At 45.3% G+C, this 23635-nt stretch overlaps 1 long non-coding RNA gene across 5 annotated transcripts; it reads right to left on the reverse strand.

The window, feature by feature from the left end:
• Positions 1-4438: 4438 nt before the first annotated feature.
• Positions 4439-16203, reverse strand: LOC141409685 (uncharacterized). Of its 5 annotated transcripts, none has more exons than XR_012431222.1 (4): positions 16135-16203; positions 15083-15196; positions 5514-5615; positions 4439-4666 (listed from the first exon to the last, which is right to left on the reverse strand). It is a non-coding gene; the product is annotated as an uncharacterized lncRNA (long non-coding RNA). The 5 variants fall into 5 exon arrangements; XR_012431225.1 differs by having other exon boundaries at positions 4603-4796; XR_012431221.1 differs by lacking the exon at positions 5514-5615.
• Positions 16204-23635: the final 7432 nt, after the last annotated feature.

A 23635-nucleotide genomic window follows, 5' to 3' on the forward strand; every position in this document is an offset into this window, starting at 1 on the left:
TTGGGATTCCTTAGGGGTGGGTGGGAGGGGTATCAATATGGCCCAAACTTGAGGTTGGTGGCTGGATTAGCATATGGGCTGGGTCCAGGTGGAATCAAGCCCCTCGAAGGCCCTGTGAACTGAGGTGGGCACTTATCTGGAGGCCACTGAGTTTGTGTTCCTCTCTCCTACGCTTATGCCTTATTCCTCTTTATATCCTTGCCACCTGGCAGAGTGACCTGCGCTTGGTGGGTGCTCAGGAAGTGTTTGCTAAACTGAATTATATAGAATTAAATTAAACCTAGTTGGCAGGGAGCAGGGACAGGAGGCCTGTGGTGTGATGCAAAGGTCAGGGGCTTTGGAGCTAGTGACCAGGGCAGGAATCCTGGTTCTTCCCTTCCTAGTTGTGTGAATTTGGGTGGTTTCCTTTAGGACACCGCCTTTGGGTCTTTGGAAGTCTTTGGAATCCTTTCAGAAGTCTTGGTTTCCATGCCCATAAAATGGGATAAATATTACCAAATTTTCAAGGTGGTTGTGGGGATATAATAAGTTTACATGTGCAAAGCACCTAGAACAGCATCTGGCACAAAGAGGAAGGCTCTATAAATGGCAATGTTAGCTCATTGTGGAGGTCAGAATGGCTGCTTTGGTGAGCAAGCTCAGGCAGAGACAGGATGCCTACCTCGTGGGGGCAGAAGAGATAGTTCAAGTACTGGAAAAAGACACTTCTTCCCCCGTATACGTTCTATGTGGAGGTGGGGACTTTCATGGGGACAAAAGCATGGGACTGAGTCTATCACCTCCAATGGATGACCCTCTGACAGACAACACTAAATATGCCCAATGCTGAGCTCACCATCTTCCTCATCAAACAGAAGGGAGGCCTTCCACTGTCATTTGGCATTTCTGCAGCCCCTAGATTATGGCATCAAACTATCTTTGACTCCTTTCTCCTATTTCCACATCTTGTCTATCCAGGTGTCCCCAAGAAGTAGCTATTGTTACCCTGCCTGTATGTTTCCTCAGCTAGCATTCTGCTCCCTGAAATGCACTCCCTTCCTGTGTCCTCCTAGTTTCATCCTATCTTCCTCTAATTCTGTTTTCAGCACATCGCTCATTGCTCAATAATCTCTGGTAGCAAGCACCCTGTTGCATCTAATTCAGACCCCTCCACTTGGCAACCAAGCCAAGTGGTTACCATTTCTGTGCTTCCCCACCCCATCTCATCACTGGTTACTCCCCTCCCTGGCTGTCCCTACATTTGACTTTGCTCATTGCAGTCCTCCATAGGATATTATCATGCCTAGCCCTGCCAGTCCTTATCTTTCATCTAATTCAACTCTCTGCCCAAGCACTTACCTTGCAGAAGCTTTTCCCAAATAGTCCTACCTGACCCAGGGCACCTCATTCCCATGCATCCTCCATGTGCCCTGGTTTATGAGCCATGCCAGTGAAGTTAGTCTGAACCTATTCATTCAATTTAATTCCATAAACATGTGCCAAGCGCTATCTGTGAGCCAAACTCCAGGGCTCACAGATGCTAGGTACCCCAGGGATACAATAGACAAATCATATGTAACTCTGCTTTCAAGTAATGCACAACCTAATAGGAGACCAATCACATGGTTGGAATGTAGCATGAAAAGTGATGTGTTGTAGAAGTGAAGCAGCCTTGTTGTCTGTGGTGACACCCAAGGTTTGTTGTCTCCAGGCCATGAAGATCAAGGATGCAGACACACAAAGAGTGAGGTTAAGAGTGGAAATTTAATAGGTGAAAGAAAGAGAACAGCTCTCTGCTACAGAGAGGGGTCCTGGAAAAATGGGTTGCCGATTCAAGGTGAAATGCAGGGGGTTTTATAGATGAGCTAGTGGGGAGATGGTATCTCATCTATACAGGGCACCTCAAAAAAAGTTAGCACCAGGTGTGCCATCTGTATAGGGCACAAATCTCTGGCAGCCCCCAGCCCAATCTTTATTATGCAGGTGGCTTCTCTGCCTGAGCTTCTCCATGTTGCCCAGTTCTTTCTTACTGTACATGTGCTAACAAAAAAGGGAAGGTAGAGCCCCATGGTGAACATGCCTGGCCCCCCTGGTAGTCCTTTTCTATGAGTGCAGCTGCCAGCATTTCCCCATGCAAGCTTCCAGCTTCCTTATATATGTTTGCAGCCCAATCTTTCAGGCTACTCTGTGTTGGAAAAGAAATGATTTCTAGGACTGCTTCTTATTAGAAGGGAAGTTCTGCTAAGGACTTTTTTGTCCTTGCTGTCTGCCTAAATAATTTCTATCTCCTGTATCAGAAATGCTTTTTCCCTTCAAAAAATTTTTTGAGCACTGTGCTAGGTGCTGGGGATATCTCAGTAAACAAGACAAACCCTGTCCCTGTTCCCACTGAACTTGAAGTTTATTGCAAGAAAATGACAAATCAACAAGCAATGACAATTCAGGGTGGTAAGAGCTGTGCTGGGGGAAGGCTGCAGCGGCACTTGGGAAACCTAGACCAAGGGCCAGCGGAGCCCAGAATGGTGGAGAGGGGGCTTTGAGGGCAGTGAGGGCTACTTGGGCTGTGCCAGAGTGGTGGGGGCAGAACAATGTCACACCCCCAAATGTCCACATCCTAATCCCTGGAACTTGTGAATATTGTCTTACACAGTAAAAGGCACTTTGCAAATATAATTAAATTAAGGTCCTTGGTTGGGGAGAGCGGCTTGGATTATCCAGGTGGGCCCAATCTAATTAGATGGCTCCTTAACAGATGAACCTTTCCTGGCTGTGGTTAGAGAAGAAGATGGACGTGGAAGTAGGGTCAGAGAGATGCTATGCTGCTGGCTTCAAAGATGCAGGCAGGGGCCACAAGACAAGGACTGTGGGTGCTGCAAAAGCTGGTCAAGGCAAGCCAATACATTCTTCCCTAGAGCTTCTAGAAGGAATGCAGCCCTGTAGACACCCTGATTTTAGTTCAGGAACACTTTTGTCAGACTTATGGCCTACAGAGCTGTCAAATAATGCATTTGTGTTGTGTGAAGCCACCAGGTTTACGGTAATTTGCGACAGCAGCCATGGGAAACAAATACTGTCGGGAAGGGGATGGGCAAAATTTGGGACACAATTCAGGAGCAAGGTGATACTGAGGAGGGCATTCTGGTGGGGGGCAGGGGCGGTGTAGGGAGAGCAAAGAGATAGCACTGGGGAAGTGCAGGGAGAGGCATGTAGAAAAATAGCTAACGATTCAGTTTGGCTTGATGCCAGGACGAGCGTATGGGAAGGGAGGGCAGGGAGCCCAGTGACATCAGAGTCAGAATGTGAGCCAAGAGGGAGCAGGGAGCCCCTGGCTCAGGGCTCATGGAGAGGGTGGAGACCAGGTAACGTCAGCAATGCACTCTCTCCAGCAGAGGAGGCCTAAGGAAGCTCTGGAGCCTTCCACTGCTTCCTCTCAGGACTTAGCCTTCATCCTGCCCCCAAGTTTGGAGCTCTAGAACTCAGGCCAAAACCCATACCCTCTAGCTCATATCTGCTTTTATCCAATAACCCTAAAATCAGTTTGACTTTACGAGGCGAAATCTTGGCATCCATGCCACAGCTGAGGGTCTGGGTTCCTCCTCATTCCCTGTCTCTACCATTGGTGCTCTTGGATAGGGGATGAGCGCTGTCATTACTCCCAAATGGTGTCTACTCTCCCTGGCATCAATTATATGCCCCTGCTTTTCCTCTAATCCCCACCAAAGCTTATCTGTCCAGTGTCTCATCACCTCAAGCTCCTATGAGATGATTAACTTCCTAATTTTTGCATTAGCAACCATGTCTTAGACACACTAAAAGATCATCCAGCCTAAACAGAGAACAAAGCTCAAATGACAGAATACAGATATGTGTTAACACACTCAAAGGGGCAGTAATGTGGGAGTACAAAGGAGCGCTTGACCCACCTCTTATAGGACATTGCCCTCTAGCCACAGATGGCAGGTCAGGTGCCTGACAATGTCTTTGAAATAGTATGGGCACCATCCTCAGATACCTGAGTACCTCTTATCTCTCTGGCTGTAGCAGGATTTCTCAGGCATCAGGGAGATGGGGGCACTGAGCTCAGGGCAGAGAGTGCCCTGCTGTGTAGTACCCTTTTCTAGCTTGGCAAGCCCCTGGATAGGCACACTCTTTTTGGCTGGGGTCCCCATATTTGCCTTTTTATACACACACACTGCACTCTCAACACCACTTGACTAAAGCAACTCTTAAGCAAACAGCAATTACACTTTTAAAAAAAAGAGAGAGAGAGATGAGGGTTTTGCTATGTTGCCCAGGCTGGTCTGGAACTCTTGACCTCAAGTGATCCTTCTGCTTTGGCCTCCCAGTGTTGGGATTATAGGCATGAGCCCATGCGCCTGGCTGAATTACATTTTAATTGAACAAAACTTAGAATAAAAGCATTATTCTACCTAAAGCTTAATAAATGACAAACACTGCCTGGTTTACTATTTTTTATATGTAAATGCACATACAGATGTAATATGCACACCCATATTTAAATTGATATACTAGACCCAGTTTATGTCAGGCATTCTACCAGCAGTTGCCCATTAGGCACCCTGATGTACACCGTCCTGGGTGCTACGTGTTCAGCTCCCTGTGTTGTATTTTTCTTGGTTCAGCTCCCACCACTGCACATGTTCTTTTGGTTGTAGACTTCATGGCACTGCATAAATAGAGGATAACAGCTCACTTTTTGGTTTCAATGTTCTTAACTTCATCAAGTATCTTGGGTTTTTGTTTGTTTTTCAGCTTGCAGTAGTGAGTAGGAGGCAGCGTAGGGTTGTGGTAAGGCCCTGGAACCAGAAATCATAAGTTCCAGCTTCTAGTTTGAACTTACTCCTGTCAAAGCACTAGCCCATTGGGTCTCAGTTTCCCCCTGAAAAGATTTGTTTAGAAGAGCAGCTTTTAAACTTTCAGGTCTTGTGTCTTTTTACATTCTTAAAAATTATTGAGGTTAGGCCGGGCATGGTGGCTCATGCCTGTAATCCCAGCACTTTGGGAGGCCGAGGCAGGTGGATCACCTGAGGTCAGGGGTTCAAGACCAGCCTGACCAACATGGAGAAACCCTGCCTCTACTAAAAATACAAAATTAGCCAGGCGTGTGGTGCATGCCTGTAATCCCAGCTACTTGGGAGCCTGAGGCAGGAGAATTGCTTGAACCCAGGAGGCAGAGGTTGCGGTGAGCTGAGATTGTGCCATTGCACTCCAGCCTGGGCAACAAGAGCAAAACTCCATCTCAAAAAAAAAAAAAAAAAAAAAAAAAGATTGAGGTTATATTGGGGGAAAATTTTTTTTTAAAATTGAGGACCTTAAGGAATTTTTGTTTATCTGGGTCCTATCAATATTTGCAGTATTGAAATTAAAACAAAATTTAATCATATTTATGTAACAACAATGAATTCATTATATGTATAAGCACCTTTTGGTGAAAAAAAAACCAACTATTTTTCTAAAAGATAAAATTTAGTAAGAAGAGTGGCATTAATTTATATTTTTATAACCCCCCTTACCATCCGGTTGAATAGAAGACAGGTGCATTCTCACATCTGGTTCTGCCTTCAGTCACTTGCAATATCACATGCCATCTAACCTTCGGAAAGCCCCACTATATGCTTGTAGGAGAATGAGTGAAAACAGCAAGTAACATCTTAGTATTTCTTGGAAAACAGTTAGAACTCGTTTCCCTAAAAGAGTCTTGGAGGCCCACAGAGTCCTCAGACCATACTCTGAAAACTGCTGCTTCAGAAGGCCCTAAGTTTCCTACCAGACCTGATATTCTGAAGTCTTTCTGATAATACTCTATGGTAGCATTTTTCAAAATACGCTTCAGGGAGTATGCTCCCAGGAACAGTATCATGGGATGTTACTGTACATGGGATGCAAACTGTCTGTGGGGAAAATGTGGTTTCTATGAATAAATTAGTTCGGGGAACCTTAAAGTAAATTAAATAGGCACATTTTACTTCAGAACTTTTCAGATACTTTGATGTGATAAGACATATTGTGACTCCCTTACAATACATTATTGTGTCTAGTGTTTCCCACAGTTTTGACCACAAACTCTTTTTTGAAGAGCATCCTTCAAGACTAGTGTACCAAGGAACACACTTTGGGAAGTGCTGCTCCAGTGACTTCTAGATCCCTTCCCTGAGTATTAACAGATCGGGTTCTATCATTTGGAACCAATTTTCCTCTAAATAAAATTCTACTTATGCACTTTTTGGTTCTTTTAATGCAGATACTTTATGATAGCCATTTCTAAGGCTAAGAGAACTTCAAGTTGCTAAAATAGATAAGGTGCATTTGGCTGAAAATTAAGTGTAAAGAATATTAGTAACTATGTGAATAGTAGTATATATTTATTGGGTGATTGAATAATAATTCCATGTATTGAGCATCTACTACATGCCAGGAACCTTTTTTTTAGGAGTGATCAAGAGTGTGTGGTATTAGTGGAGGTATAGACATATAGAACAGAGAACCCAGGGATAGATCTAAGTAAATATGCCCAGTTGATTTTTTTTTTTTTCCTGAGACAGGATCTCTGTCACCCAGGCACAATCATGGCTCACTGTAGCCTTGACTTCCAGGCTCTTGAGTAGCTGGGACTATAGGCATGTGCTACCATGCTGGGCTAATTTTTTAATTTTTATTTTTTGTGGAGACAGAGTCTTGCTATATTGTACAGGTTGATCTCAAACTCCTGGGTTCAAGCAATCCTCCCACCTCGGCCTCCCAAAGTGCTGGGATTCCAGGTGTGAGCCACCGTGCCTGGCCTTATGCCCAATTGATTTTTGACAAAAGTGTACAAGCAATGAAGTGGAGGAAAGATAGCCTTTCAATGAATGGTGCCGGAACAACTGGACATACATAGGGGAAAAAAAAAAAAAAAAAGAACCCTGACTGAAGTCTCATACCTTGTAAAAAATGTAACTCAAAAAGAATCATAGACTTAAATGTAAAACTGAATAGAAAAAAATCATGAGAGAAAGTTATTGGAATCTAGGGCTAGGCAAACAATTCTAAACACCAAAAGCACAATCCACAAAAGAAAAAAAAATGATCAATTGGACTTCATCAAAATTAAAAACTTTTGCTCTCTGAAAGACCCTGTTAAGAGAATAAAAATATTTGCACGTGACATATCTAATGAAGGACTGGTATGTAATATATATGAAGAACTTTTACAACTCAACAGTAAAAAAAATACAATTAGAAAGCAGGCAAAAGACATAGACATTTCACTAAAGAGGATATACATATGGCAAATAAGTACACGAAAAGATATTCAACATCACTAGCCATTAGGGAAATGCAAATTAAAATAATGAAGACAGAGTGTGGTGGCTCATGCCTATAATCCTAGCACTTTGGGAGCCTGAGGCAGGCAGATTGCTTGAACCCAAGGGTTTAAGAGACCAGCCTGGGCAATATGGCAAAACCCTGTCTCTACCAAAAATACAAAAACTTAGCTGGGTGTGGTGGTGCACGCCTGTAGTACCAGCTACTCGGGAGGCTGAGGTGGGATGATCACCTGAGCCTGGGAAGTTGAAGCTGCAGTGAACCGTGGTCATGCCACTGTACTCCAGCCTGGGTGACACTGTGAGACCCTGTCTCAAATAAAAAATAAAAAACCAGGCCAGGCACGGTGACTCACACCTATAATCCCAACACTTTGGGAGGCTGAGGCAGGCAGATCACCTGAGGTCAGGAGTTTGAGACCAGCCTGGTCAACATGGCGAAACCCCGTCTTACTAAAGATACAAAAATTAGCCGGGCATGGTGGCGTGCGCCTGTAGTCCTGGCTACTTGGGAGGCTGAGGCATGAGAACTGCTTGAACCCAGGAGGTAGAGTGTGCAGTGAGCCAAGATCACGCCACTGCACTCCAATCTGGGTGACAGAGTGAGATTATGCCTCAAAAAATAAAAGTAAATAAATAATAAATAAAAAATATTTTAGAAATAAAAATAATGAGCTATTACTACATATCTATCAGAATGGCTAACTATGTATCTATCGGAATGGCTAAAATAAAAACAATAGTGACAATTCCAAATGCTGGTGAGGATCTGAAGGGATTGGCTCACTCATATATTGCTGGTGGGGACAGAAAATGACACAGCCTCTTTGGAAAACAGTTTGGCAGTTTCTTTAAAACTAAACCTGGAACCACCACATGACTCTAGGCAATTGCACTCCTTGGCATTTAGCCTAGAAAAAAAGAAGACTTATGTTCACATAAAAATCTGTCCATGAATGCTTGTAGCAACTTTATTTAAAATAGCCCTAAACTGGAAACAACTCAGATGTCCTATTATGGGTGAACAGTTAAACAAACTTCAGTACATCTGTACCGTGAAATAGAACTCAGCCAAAAACAAACAAAAAAGGAATCAACTATTGACATATGCAACAACTTTGATGAATCTCCAGAGAATTATGTTGAGTAAAAATACCAATCCCAAAAGTTTGCATACTGTATGATTCCATTTATATAAATTCTTGAAATGGCAAAATTGTAGAAATGGAAAACACATTAGCAGGTATTAAGGAGGGGGTGGAGGTGGATATGACTATAAAAGACAAAGTAAGGGATCATTGTAGTGATGGAAATGTTTTGTATCTTGATTATGGAAATGTTAATAACCTGGTTTTAATACTGTACCATCATTTAATAAGATGTTATAAGTGATCTTTGTGTATTATTTCTTATAACTACGTGCAAATCTACAACTGTCTCAAAAGTTAATTTTTTAGAAGCCTACCTGAATTAGTCAAGATGCTAACTTGCAATCTAACTCAAATTTGCTTTATTAAGCTGAGCCATATAAAATTGCCAATATTTGACTGCTTTCGACTTACAAAAATGGTGGTTTCATATGGTTCAACCTAAAAAATACAATAAATAGTAATGCATTAGCACACATAACTGGGAAATTAATCTGTAGAACCAGCTTCAGGCACAGTGGGAGCCAATAGAGAAATGGTATCCTGAGGGCTCTGTCACTGTCTCCATTTCTTGGCTCTGCTTTCCTCTGTGAACTTCCTTTATTCTCAGACAGGATCATTTCACCTCTTTGGAAAGATGCTGCCAATGACCTCAGCCCTGCATTGTTGTGGCTTATGAACATCAAAGAAAAAGTGACCATCTTTATCATAGCATCCATGGGACCAATCTCAGGGAAGACGCTAATTGGCTTTGCTTCCGTCACAAGTTGATCCATCAACCAATTATTGTGGCCAGGTTGATGAATAATTCTGATTGGCTGTCTCCATAGGGAGGGTGAGACACCATAATTAACTGCTGTCAGGCCCAATCGGATGCTAAGCAAGGAAAAAACAGATTGCTTGTTTTTCACAGGAACGGATAAGGAAAGGACAATGGGTAACTTGTTTTTTATTTTACTTTTCCATTAAAATTTTTCCTTAATGAGCATGCATCACATTTTATCACTTTTTTTTTCTTTTTTTTCTTTTTTTTGAGACTGAGTCTCACTCTGTCGCCCAGGCTGGAGTGCAGTGGCGGGATCTCAGCTCACTGCAAGCTCCGCCTCCCGGGTTCACGCCATTCTCCTGCCTCAGCCTCCCGAGTAGCTGGGACTATAGGCGCCCACCACCTTGCCCGGCTAGTTTTTTGTATTTTTTAGTAGAGACGGGGTTTCACAGTGTTAGCCAGGATGGTCTCGATCTCCTGACCTCGTGATCCGCCCGTCTCGGCCTCCCAAAATGCTGAGATTACAGTTTATCACTTTTTAAGAGAAAATTGTGTGTGTGTATATATATACATATATACACACACTCATTATCATTTAGGAGAGATAAAAGTCCAGCATGAGTTGAAGTCTGCCAAAAATTCAAAGAATACTCAAAAAGGGCTCTTTTATAAAGTTATATTAGTAACTTAGAGATAGAAGAAGATATAGGTTTGCTACCTGGAGCCAAGCGTATAATGCTTATGGTGAATACAGAAAAAGGAGAACAGAAATGCAGACAATGTTTTATGTGTATGGTTTCCACCAAAGAGAATTGTCTTTTAATTTTCTTTTTTTTTTTTTTGAGACAGAGTCTTGCTTTGTCACCAGGCTGGAGAGCAGTGGCGCGATCTCGGCTCACTACAACCTCTGACTCCCTAGTTCAGGGGATCCTCCTGCCTCAGCCTCCCAAGTAGCTGGGATTACAGGCACGCATCACCATGCCCAGCTAATTTTTGTATTTTTAGTAGAGACGGGGTTTCACCATGTTGGCCAGGCTGGTCTTGAACTCCTGATCTCGTGATTCACCCACCTCGGCCTCCCAAAGTGCTGGCATTATAGGCGTAAGCCACCGCGCCTGGCCAATTGTCTTTTAATTTTAAAGGGTGGGACCTTGCTTAGCCAGAATAGCAGACTGAAATGGAGGCCCTGATTGTAAGCAATTGCTCTCCACTCATGTCCCCTGATCACTTATGCATGGAGTCCTAATTAGGGGAAAAGATTTAGACTGTCAGGAGCAGGGGAAAGCAAAAAGAAAAAGCAGATAAGCTATAAGTCTGCCTTTCTTAGTGGTCCAGGACATATAGCCTTCCAGTGCAAATAACTCACCATCTTTCTGTGCCTGACTTACCACCAGACCCTCAGCTGATAGAAAAATGCAAGTTAGCTCACTGCAACCTTGGCATTATCAATATTGCATGTAGCCCCCACCAGAACACAGCACAGGCACCATCCTATAAAATCCCAGCAAACCTTTGTCTCCTTGCAGTCAGCTCCTCTCTTGCTAATTTGTCTGTTGCTTTTTTGCAATGTGTTTTTCTACTTTCTTTAATAAATCTGCCTTTCTTTCCTGTGACTGTCTTAGTATATTCCTTTTACCATCCACACCACTGGCCCCAGTTAGTCACTGCCCACGATACTATGTATGAGCTTCACAACTTTTTTCCAAGTCCATCTAGTATTGGACTTGGAAAAAAAGACCATGAATCTTTTTTTTTTTTTTTGAGACAGAGTCTCACTCCGTCACCTAGGCTAGAAACGCAGTGGTATGATCTCAGCTCACTGTACCCTCTGCTTCCTGGGTGCAAGCAATTCTGGTGCATCAGCCTCCCAAGTAGCTGAGATTACAGGCACCTGCCACCATGCCCAGCTAATTTTTGTGTTTTTAGTAGAGATGGGGTTTTGCCATGTTGCCCAGGCTGATCTCGAACTCCTGGCCTCAAGTGACCCACCTATGTTAGCCTCCCAAAGTGCTGGGATTATAGGTGTGAGCCACCATGCCCAGCCTGACATTTTAGTTTTATGAAAGACTCTTCTACCAGCGGTCAAAAGGGAGAAAATAAACCCCAGTCCTGTCATGTATTTTGTTTTTTAATTTTTTTAAATGGAGGTATAACAGATCTACCATAAAGCGTATAAGCCCCTGTGTATAGCTGCATGAATTTTTACACTGGAAAACTCAGGGCTAGGAGCCAGGATCCCTGGTTCTGCCACAGCTCTGCTGTTAAATCTCTGTGTGATTCTGAGTAGGGCAACTCTTTCCTTCTGAATTTCAGTTTCCCTAACTGTAAAGTGACAGCACTAAACAAGATCATTATTTTACAAAGCGTGCTATGTGTATGCAAGTCAATTCTAAGTGTATTTGGAAGGGTTTTTATTTTGATAGAGATGTATTTTTTTATTTTTTAAACCTTCATATCGAGTTACAATTTGCATAGGATAAAGTATACAAATCTTAATTGAAGGGTTCAGTGAATTGTTACTGTAACCGCCTGATGGGTTCTTCCAGCTGCACAAACAAAATCAGTTCCTAAAGACCATGGCACTGCAGTAAACAAAGAGTTTAATTGATGCGGGGCCAGCCACGCCATGCGGGAGACAGAGTTATTACTCAAATCGATCTCTCTGGAGGCTCAGAGGTTAGGGGTTTTTCAAAGCTAGTTTGGTGGACAGGGGTCTAGGGCATGGGGAATGCTGATTGGTTGGGTCAGAGATAAAATTACAGGGAGCCAAAGCTGTCCTCTTGGGCCGAGTTGCTTCTGCGTGGGGCCACAGGAGCGGCTGGCGAGTCCAGGTGGAGCATGGTGTTAGACATGGGAAAAACTTGAAAAAGCTGTTCTTGGGTTGTACAACAGTGACGTTATCCACAGGAGTCACTGGAGAAGTTGCATATCTTGTGACTTCCAGAATAATGACTGGCAATCATTTATGTCTACACCTTAGCTGAATTCAGGCTTCTCTATCCTCCTAGCCTGGTGGTCTCTCATTAGCTTTGCAAAGGTGGTTGAGTTTTGGGGATGGGCGATTATCCTTTAAACTATAAACTAAATGTCTCCCGAAGTTAGCTTGGCCTAAGCCTAGGAATAATTAAGGGCAGCTTGAAGGCCAAAGGCAAGATGAAGCTTAGCTAGATCAGATCTCCCCTACTGCCATAAGTTTCTTACTAATTTTTGCAAGGATGGCTTCATTACCTATGCATAAACTTGTGTAACTATAGATGTAAATCATTCCCAGTTCCCCCAGAAAGCTCTTTGTGCCCTAGTTACCTTCACTATGAAGGTAACTAGAATTCTGAGTTTTTTCAACATAGATTGGTTTTGCCTGTTCTTGAACTTCCTGTAATTAAATCATACAGTAACTACTCTTCATCTGTGCCTGGCTTTTCTGGGTCATCATTATGTTTGTGAAAATTATCCATATTGTTCTATGTAGCAGTAGTTCATTCATTTGCATTGCTAAATAGTATTCCATTGTATGAATATACCACAATTTAGTTATCCATTCTATTGCAGCTGGACATTTGCGTTGTTTCCAGTCTTTGGCTATTGTGAACAAAGCTACTACTATTGTAAATGTCTTTTGGTGGACATGTGCACTCATCTCTCGGGTGTATACCTAGGAGTAGAATTGCTGAGAAATAGGGTACTCAGGGTTATCATCATACACAATCTTGTATGAATCTTATATGACTATATACAGGTGTATTTTAGGGGAGGGGGATAAAGATGATCTTAAACTTTTTCAGATTCTTACAGAGATTTTCTAATTTAAAAAGGTTTTTAGGCCAGGAATGGTGGCCCACACCTGTAATCTCAGCATTTTGGGAGGCTGAGACAGGTGGATCACTTGAGGTCAGGAGTTCAAGATCAGCCTGGCCAACGTGGTGAAACCCCGTTTCTACTAAAAATACAGAAATTAGCTGGGCGTGGTAGCAGGTGTCTGTAATCCCAGCTAATTGGGAGGCTGAGGCAGGAAACTCTCTTGAACCCGGGAGGCAGAGTTTGCAGTCAGTTGATATTATACCACTGCACTTTAGCCTGGGCAACAAAGCGAGACTGTCTCAAAAAAATATAACATAACAAAACATAACATAACATAAGATGGTTTTTAGTTTCCTGGTAAACAAAATCCTGGAGCGGGGGGCATTATTTCTATTTTTATTTACTTATTTATTTTCAAGTCAAGGTTTCACTTGTCACCCAGGCTGGAGTACAGTGATGCTATCATGGCTCACTGCAGCCTTGACCTCTTGGGCTCAAGCGATCCTCCCACCTTAGCCTCCCAAGTAGCTGGGACTCCAAGCTTGTGCCATCATGCCCAGCTAATTATATATTACCTTTTTTTTTTTTTTTTTTTTTGTAGAGACGGGGTCTCACTACGTTGCCCGGGCTGCTCTGAACTCCTGGGCTAAAGCGATTAGAGGGAGGGTTTTAGAATGCACACATTTGCGTAAAGAACTTAGATGAGGAGAGTGCACATGCTTAGAAAATTGCGGAAACTGCAAAGCTGTGTCTAGGTATAGAGGTGGGTTGGGGAAGAGGGTACAGGAGCAGGGAATATCAAGATCCAAAAAGATACTGTAAGGTTGAAATGAAGGCTGAATCTAAGTTTCCCACTTACACAAATATGAGTGGGACAGCTAAAAGTAACTGAGGATAGCTTAGTGAATAGCACAAGTGTAATGTGACTGACAAGAACAAACAAACAAGCTAATTTGACCTCAGGCTGAATTAGAGGAACTTAGGACCTAAGAACTCATTTTCTCTAGAATAAGGGTAGTGGTGCTCCACCAACTCTGCACCAGTAGCCTACAGCTGGGTGCTCTGTTCCATGTTAGGGACACATGCTCCAAGGAACACAGACCAGAATGCATTTAGAGGACAGTGGTCAGTGTGGTGAAGGCCTTGAACCCTGCCACATGAGGAACAGCTGTAGGAAATGGGACATTGTCCTAAGAAAGAAAAATCTTGGTGGTGATAGCAGTCTTTGGCTATCTGAGGTGATGTCATGTGGAAGAGGAATGAGTTGCCCAGAGAGATTTCTTGCTGTCACTGATAGTGTTCACACATTTTTTTTTTTTTTTGGATGGGCACTTGCTGAAGCTATTTCAGAGGGAAAGTAAATATCAGATGAAAAGTTTGATGAGTGACTCTGAGTTCCCTTTTAACTCTGAGATCCTGTGAATCTGGCTGTGTGACCGTGACTTGGTCACTGAACTTGGAACCTTAGTTCTTCTTCTGTAAAATAATAGAGTAGACTAAGGATTCTTTAGCGCTGAACACAATCTACTGAGTTGCTGCCCAGAGAAGCTAGGTAGTGTTACATATTCCCAATCTTCAGCTGTGACTCCTGCAGTTAGGGTGCTTTGGTCGTAAGCAACAGAAACTGACCGTTTAAAGAAAAAAAAAAAAAGTTTGTTGGAAAGCAGTGAGAAATTCATATAATCTATGAAATGACTGAAGAACAAGACTTGAAGAAGGCCGAAACTAGAGCGTCCTCCCCTGGTATGCCATGGAGGTGCATTGGCTGTAATGGATTTTTCCCTTATTCTTAGGTCACTATTCAACATTCAAAGTCCAGATGACAGAGTCAGTCCCTTGGACCTAACTTGGCCTCAAGCCTGCTCCTTGGCAAGAAGATCAGGACACCTTGATTGTCAGCCCAAGGTCATTCCCCAAGATGAAATCAAAAGCTATTACTAGAACAAGACCAAATAACATGTCCCCTACAACCTCCACCCTTTTCTCTCCCATTTATGATAGCACATCAGACTCAAGAGAGTGAGCAGCATTATGATGAAAATAATCTTCAATCTATTTCAACTTACCTTTAAAAGCGAAAAATGCACTCATCTGGATGCTCACATTTTTACCAGTAGTAGCCCACGTGACATGTCATAACTGGGTGCTGAAATGCTGACAAGTCTGAGAACACGACTCCCCTAGGAGACAGACACGCTGATGGGCTTGTGCATTCACAAACAGATATCGGATGCCTACTATGTGTCAAGGCCTGTGCTAGACACCGAGACTCATTAAGTCAGTGCAAAAAATGGAAAGGTTAAATGTTTGCCCCCGGGTAAACGCAAAGGGCAAGTGCATTGCATCAGGGTTAAACAGGGTGGGGTTGGCCAAGGAGGGATTCCTTTCAGGCCCGGGCCTCGCAGCCCAAACGTGCCCCGCCCTAGCCCCACCCCCGAGTGACCCCCACACTCCAGCCGTCCAGTCCCGTCGCCACCCTGTCCAGTCTCCACCACGGGAGGCTCCAGTCCGGGTCCAGGCCGCCTGGGGCGTTTGCAGTCCTCTGTGGGAGATGGCGCCTCCCAGAATGAGAACATTTCCGTCCCGGGCCAGCAGGTGTTACCTGAGTAAGACTGAGATTCTCTCACCAGGCGACAAGGCTTGTTGTGCCCGAGACAGGCACAGCTCAGATTCCCTCCCCGTGGTAATTAACCCAGGGAAAAATGTAACCAATCCCCGAGACTCGGGCCTCCAGCCAGCCGCCCGCTCGCTCCGTCCTTCCCCACGCGAGGGCCAAGCCTGGAAGGATTGCGGGGGGCGGGGGGCGGTGAGGGCGGCGGGTGGAGGTGGGAGGGCTTGAAATGGATCCCGGCTGGGAGGACGTCCCAGGCCCCCTGCCGGGCGGCGGGCTAGAAGCGTGAGGCGAAGGTCATGGAAAGCCCGCCGGGACCCACCGCGGGGGTGCACTGGTCGCTGTGTCCCGGGCGCCGCGGCGATTTACCGCGCCTGGAGGTCACCGCTCCGCATCCCAGGGCGGGGCAGGAGGCTGGGTCCTGCTGATCCCAGAAGACATAGCAGCACGGAGACACTAATCCGCTGTTTTTACACATAAACACTTCACACGAGAGAGATTACGTACCTCACATTGCAGTCATAGAGGGATCTGTGGGTGTTAGAGGCTTTCAGCTCCTGCTCTCGGGTGCATTGTGGGACAGAGCTTAGCGGGGAGGGAGCAGAGGCCGCGGCAGCCTCGCGGGTTCTAATCTCCCACCTGCCGCTCGCCCTAGATCATGGGGTCTCCCTGGACCTCAGTTTTCTCATCTGCGCAGTGGGTTAAGCTAAAACCTGTGCATCTCTCTGCCTTTTAAGGATAAAACTGAGACTCCGAAGAGTGTTTGGAAAAAACACGTCAGGAGTGTGCAAGGGTTTGTTTGAACTGTGGATCTCATATCCCTGTCTGGCCTGCACATTTGCTCACCAACGAATGCCAATTTCATTGTTTTTTTGTTTGTTTGTTTTTGGGTTTTTTTTAATGGTGGTAATTGACTTGAAGGAAACCAACCTAATTGCTTGGCTGGATGAGTGTAGAGAGGCAGGGGATGACCAGGTGGAAGAGGGCTGCTGCTTTGCAGAGATTCTCTCAGGGAAAGAAGGAATGGGACTAAGGCCTGGAGTGTGATTTTTTTTCTTAAATTTTTAAAATTTTTTTGTAAAGATTCCTGTGATCAGAACCACTCTTAAGTCTGCTGAGTAGAGTAGTAGACCGGAAATCATTTTGAACCAAACCTCTCATTTAACAAATAAGGAAAGCGAGGCCCTGATAGGAGAAAGTGACTTACCCAAGGGCACACAGCTGTTGGCCAGAGGCAGCTCTGAGATTACTTTGAGGCTGATTGAAACTACTTTCCCTGATCTGGACTTTAGTCTCATCTCCCCCAGGCTCCACTCCATGTGAAACCAGGTTTTAGGATTTGGGCCTTTCCCCCAAATAATTCATGGAGTTGTTTACTGCTTCCAAAGCATTTTGAATTCCTCTGGTTAAAGGTACTCTCTGTCACTATGTCTCTCAAACGAGGCAAGGCAGGAGGTTTCAGGGGTTAAGGAGTGAGTACTCACTGGTGTGGAATTTAGCAGAGGTGAGATTTTCATGGGCACTGTGTACTTTATCAGTTTACAACTTGCTGTTAATAGAGGCCATTAATCACAGCCAACTGCAGCTGGCTTAGCCTGGGACAGGGACTGTCCAGCTATGATTAGGAGGGGCAGGCGCAGGCAGGAGTGACCAGGGAAGGACCTCCTACAGTTACCCTTGAGGCCCAAAAATCAGTCCTAGGAAGAAGACGGTGGAATAAGTGCTCCCAATATGAAGACACTGGCACATATAAATGGTGTCTCACTGTCTCCGGCTGAGTCCTTCCAAATGACCCAAACTGAGTAAAATGCCTAACACAGTGTCTGGCACACATTAGGTGCTTAATGAATACTCTGGAATTTGAAAGGCCTTGCCCCAAACATCAAGATATCATTTTATTCCCATGTTACAAGCATGGAAACAGAGGAATAGAAAGGTTAAATCATTTTATCCAAGTTATAGAGCAAGGAAGTGGCAGAGCTGGGATTCAAACTCAGACCCTCTGGCTCCAGAGTGCATCCTCTGAGCCACCCAGCAGGGATGGGCCTGGGAAGAACTTACTAACAGTCTAGTTGTCAGCCTCAGACTCTATCCACCCAAAATATCCTCCCTCCCTCTAGCTGGGTGTGTGCAGCTCTTGCTGGAGAAGGGGTGACCAAGATGACCTCTGGAGGCCCTTGCAGATTTACAATCCTCCAATCCCCCCCTGGAGAATTCCTCCCTCTCAGACTTCACTTGCTTCTCTTTCTGTACTGTCCAACAGGCCGGTCTGGGCCTCCTGACTGAGTTCAGCTGTCGCTGTGGGACAGAAGAGGAGTGTGCAAACCCTGCAGGATTAGGGTTGCTGATGAGGCAGCCATCAGAAGACATCACTTGACAGGGCCTCTCTATTTCATGAGTCATGAGGGCTGAGCTTGGAGCCCTCTTCCTGCTCCTCCAGAAGCCCTGGCCTTCCCGTGACCCAGCCCTTCTTGTTTCCACCTGATGCTTCTCTCACAGCTGCCATGATTTCATAATCTTTTGTTATAACGTTCCACGTCATCCCTCCATCATCTGGTCTCAGCTCACACAGAGGGCTAGGAGGTAAAAAAGTCCACTTCCTGCTTCTCAGCTGGATGACCCCTCCTCCATGCCCAACTGAGAGCTCTTCTTACAAATCTCCATAGAAGGGGGTTCTTCATGTTTCTTGTCAATGTTTTTCAGTGTTGACAACTTATAAGTCTGGGGCATTTGGTGAAATGGAATTTCTGGGGGAAGGCTTTCAGGGATTTGTTGGGGGCATATATAAGGATTTAAAGTATTCAGATAATCTAGCTCAGGGGTCTGCAAACTTTTCCGGTAAAGGCCTAGATAGTGAATATTTTAGGCAGGTTATACAAGTTCTGTGGCAACGACTCAGTTCTGCTGTTAGAACACAAAAGCGGCCACAGGTGATAGGTAAATAAATGAATGTGACTTTTTCCAATAAAACTTTATTTACAAAACTAGACTGTAGACCAGGTTAGGCTTGTGAGCCATATAGTTTGCTGGTCTCTGATAGAAGTGGTTTAAGGTTGGGGCCTGGGTGGGCATCCCAGGAGGCAGCAGTGGGCAATTATTGTGTAATGCCGTTGGCTGGACCTGCACAAGCATGGGACACCTCCCTCACCCCTCCCACCAGAGGTCATCGGTGGACAGAGGCCACTGGGGAGCACTAATCAAGGGTCAAGATTGCTCTTCTGTAATGGAGCTGTGGGGTGCTGTGTCAAAAGGGAGGAGGAGACCCATCAGTCATTTTTTTTTTACACGGAGTCTAACCCTGCCACCTAGGCTGGAGTGCAGTGGAGTGATCTCGGTTCACTGCAACCTCCACCTCCTGGGTACAAGCGATTCTCCTGCCTCAGCCTTCCAAGTAGCTGGATTACGGGCATTTGCCACCATGCCTGGCTAATTTTTGTATTTTTAGTAGAAATGGGGTTTTGCCATGTTGGCCAGGCTGGTCTCGAACCTGTGACTTCAGGTGATCTGCCGGCGTTGGCCTCCCAAAATGCTGGGATTACAGGCTTGAGCCACCGCACCTGGCCCCCACAGGTCTTCTGACCACTGTATTCAGTCCTGACCTGCCCAGACAGCCTTCTCCCTAAGGAAGGAGACCCACACAAATCTCAATGACGAATGCGTTTATCTTCTCCGGCTGGAGCAGCAGTAGCTTACTAGGCCTTTTGGATGCACTTCGGAAGAAATCCGGAAGCAGAACCTCATTAGATTATGTGTGGCTGGTGAGGTGATTTTTGCTCAGGACAGGGTGCCCAACGGCTCTGGGAGGTCTTTGGTGAGGAGGGACCTCGAGGAGTTACCTCAGATGTAATGGACTTATTTCACTTCCTCTGGGGCATCCCTCTTTCTTCCACCTCTAAGCCTCTGCATATGCTGTTTCCTCTGCTGCTTCTTCCATCTTCTCCACTTAGCTAAGTCCTTCTCATGCTGTCAGCTCCTCCAGGAAGCCTCCTCAGATTGCTCTTCTCCCTCAGTTCGGTTGATCTTCCTGTATGTGCTCCCATTGAGCTCTGATTCATAGTCTCCCACTAAAGCCTTTGTTTTGCTTCTCTGTGATCACTTGTTTCACCTGTATCTTCCGCTAGAATGTAAGTTAGACTGAAAACTCTGTAAGGACAAGGACCCCAGCATCTTGCACAATATCTGGTCTACATAAGTAGTTCAATAAATATGTATTAAATGAATTAATGAATTTCACTCACGTCAGTGGGCAGAACTTTCCTTTAACTATTGTGAAAATGAACGCGTCCATCACATTCTCTGTAAACCTTACAAGAAGTTTGAGAGAGCCACGATCCTTTCCTGTGGTTATAGAACCAACCTTTCCCTTTCAGCTTCTGTTCCTATTAGTATGTGTGCCGCATGTTCCAAGAATTGTTTGAACAGAGGCAGACACCTTGTTTCAGTGGGCCTTCATTTGGAGAGGAAAGTGATGGGAGGAATATTTTCCTGGACTCCTCCTGGAAGGGGAACTTCCTGTCTCCCTTTATTCTTAAGCACCATATTATTTCTCCGTGACTTAGTTCCCCTTCATAAGTATGAAGGTATACCCAGAGCTCTAGGAGGCCAAGAGAGGAGGATCACTTGAGTCCAGGAGTTCGAGGTTGCAGTAAGCGATGATGAGTGTGCCACAGCACTCCAGCCTGGGTGACAAAGTGAGACCTTGTCTCTAAAAATAAATACATACATACATACAAAATAAGTACAAAGGTACAGTGTTTTGTTTTGTGTGCATGTGTGTGTGTGTCTGTCTGTGTTGTTGTGTGAAGGAACCCTTGGTAGAGTGAATGTTTACCTTGGGAGTAGTTTGAGGGGTTTTCTTTTGAAAGGGGTGTTCCTGAGCTCATTGTGTTCTTCAGAAAATTCCAACTGTAACTGGGATTAGGATTTTTACACCACTGCAAATTAACTGCAGACCACCCCCAACCCTCCTCTCCCACCAGCTGGGGAACATGGGCTGGGCTTGCAGCCTAAGGGTTCTGATAATACCCCTTGGACTCAGCAACTGTCTCCCAAGGAGCAGCAAGAACCTTCCAGATGTCATCATACCAACTTTCCCAATTTCCCCAGAAAGGAGGAGAGGCTCCCAGATGTGTGTTGAAGAGTCAGGGAAACTGAAACACAAGTTGAAGAAAATCAGGTGAAAGGAGCCAGTGAGAATTTGAATTCAAATAGCAGCCCACCCTCCCTTCTGTGCACCGCCTTGCTCTAGCCGCACTGCTGTGTTCCTCAGCGCCCTCACTGGGGCCACTGGAGGTGGTAGCTCTGCCGCCCCAGGCTGGTCAGTGCCCAACTTGTGGGTGGACAGGGGTTGGGGAGAGGAGGAAGGAGAGATGCGTTTCCAGCCCGTTCAGGCATCCTCCATGCCCTCCTCTCCTTATCTCTTTGGAAAACGTGTCTTGATCTATTTTCACCCTTTTCTTTGGGGCCAGCCATAAATGGCCCCAATCACAGCCCTTGGATAGTGTCAGACCTGTGTCTCAGGAGTTGTTGATTCTCTTGATTTCAGGATTTTGGGACTTTGGTGGGATAACCTTTGAGGAATTCTTGGGGGGCAGCTGGAATGAGCCTGCTTGGAAGCTCAGCTAGGCCTTGGTTATGAGCAAAGCATGTTTATGGGATATTAAAAATAGATTGCAAGCAAATATATACATCTCTTTCTATTCCTGGCTCTTTGTCTCTGGCCTCTGGCCTCTCACCTCCTGGGGTGGCCCTCAGTACAGGGGTTTGATTTGCCCAGGTCCCCTTTAGACTGTAGAGCTTCCGCAACCCCCTGCCCTTAAGACTTGCCCTCCTTCCCCGTAGTTCCAGGTTCTTCTCACCTCCTCTCCTCACCATAGTGTCCCTGGCAGAAAAGCTAACAATTAACTGAAGGCAATTAACAGCCTGGGCAGCTCATTCATTGCTAGAGCTGGAGAGGTACTAAATCTTCTCCAGCCAGTCAAGGGCAACCTCCTGTAGGTCATTTAGTAGGGGAGGTCCGTGTCAAGTTCTGAGACTGGCCTTGCTGGGTGAGAAGCCTCACCCTAGCACCTGTAGTCCTGAGCTGGCCACTCTCTGACTGTCCTGTCCACACCCCTCTCCATTCCTCAGGCAGTCATTCGGTAAACATGTGATATGCTTAGTCTGCTCAGGTCTCTGCCCTTAAAGATCCCATCTCCTGGCAAAACACCCAGGGCTGAGTAATTCCTGGGCAGAACCCAGGCTGAGGTGCTGTGGGGATAACCAGAGGGAGAAGGAGACACCGTCCTCTCCTTAGGGAGCTCACAGGGATTGTGTATTGAGTGTGGGGCGGGGGTGGGGGTGGGGAGGGGAATGGATAAGACATGCAGGCCTGGTCTCTGGAAGGCATTCGTGTGATGCTAGAATGGCAGCAGATGTAGGGGGAGATAGAGAGGAGAGGGCAGGAGGAAACTGAGTCAAGAATAGTTAACCAGGGAAGGTTTCTGGCAGAGACAGTTCTTTAATAAGCTTTGAAGAATGGCACTTGACAAAAAGAAAGAGATCCAGATTCAGAGCATCTTTAAATCTTTAAATTCAGATTTAAAGATTAAGTGACTTTAAAATAGGCTCAGAGGCAGCAAAGGGGACCTTCTATTGGAAGGACTACAATAAGGCTCTTGCAGGTATGCTGGGCTAGAATAAAATTCTAGTATCACCAGAATTTTCTCTCTCCAGATTAGACCTAGGAGAAGAATGATGAGGCAAGAAAGGTGTCACATTTCAGGGCAGGACTTACAATCTTAAGACTAAATTGTCTGGTGCCTAGATGTGTGTGTGTGTGTCGTATGTATGTATGTGTTTACACACACGTTAGACAACCAAATGTGTGAAGTTCTTCTATGGGCGAGGCAGTGGAGAAAGCAAGGAGTGTGTGCACATATATGTCATAGGTAGCAAGGTGAGCTGTGTATGGGGGTAAGCGTAGGCTGTGGCCAGAGCTATGAGACAGCCTGTGAACATGTGTGAATCCCTGCTGAAGACAGGGATGGTGTGTGATGGCCTGGTGAGGGAGGATCACTAATTTAAAAAGAAGATGACAAAGCCGGGCACGGTGGTGCACACCTATAATTCCAGCCCTTTGGGTGACTGAGGTAGGCGGATCACATCAGGAGTTCAAGACCAGCTTGACCAACATGGTGAAATCCATCTCTACTAACAATACAAAAATTAGCCAGTTGTGGTGGCACATATCTATAATCCCAGCTACTCAGGAGGCTAAGGCAGGAGAATTGCTTGAACCCTGGAGGCAGAGGTTGCAGTGAGCTGAGATTGTGCCATTGTACTCCAGCCTGGGTGACAGAGTGAGACTCTGTCTCAAAAAAAAAAAAAAAGAAGAAGAAGAAGAAGATGACATGGGTCAGAAGAGGGGCATCCCTGTATCTCTGTACCCCCCTTTCTTGTGATCCCCTCTCTTTTTCTCCTTCAGATCCCAGCAATGGTCTGCTCTCTGGTTGTCCCTGAGGTACATTCATGCCCTGCCACACACCTCCATGTGCACCATTCTCCTCCTTCAGCTTTGCTCTCACATACACATGCCCCTTGGTATGGTTTGAATGCCCCCTCCAAAACTAATGTTGAAATGTAATTGTCATTGTGGTGGTATTAAGAGGTGGGGCCTTTAAGAGGTGATCAAGTCATGAGGACTCTGCCCTCATAGGAGAATTAATGCCATTATCTTGGGAATGGGTTAGTTATCATGGACGTGGGATCCTGATAGAATGGGTAAGTTTATCCCCCTTTCTCTTTCTGTCTCATGCACTCTTCTGCTTTCTGCCTTCCATCATGAGATGACATTCACCAGATGTTGGCGCCATGCTCTTGGACTTCCCAGCCTCCAGAACGACGAACCAAATAAATTTTTATCGTTCATAAATTACACAGCCTGTGGTGTTCTGTTACAGCAGCATAAAACAGACTTAGATCTTCTTCAACCCCAATATCTCCAGCCTCCCTCATCCATTTCTACCCT

Source organism: Macaca fascicularis, chromosome 1 (assembly GCF_037993035.2).
Source record: "Macaca fascicularis isolate 582-1 chromosome 1, T2T-MFA8v1.1".
NCBI classification, from domain to species: Eukaryota; Metazoa; Chordata; class Mammalia; order Primates; family Cercopithecidae; genus Macaca; species Macaca fascicularis.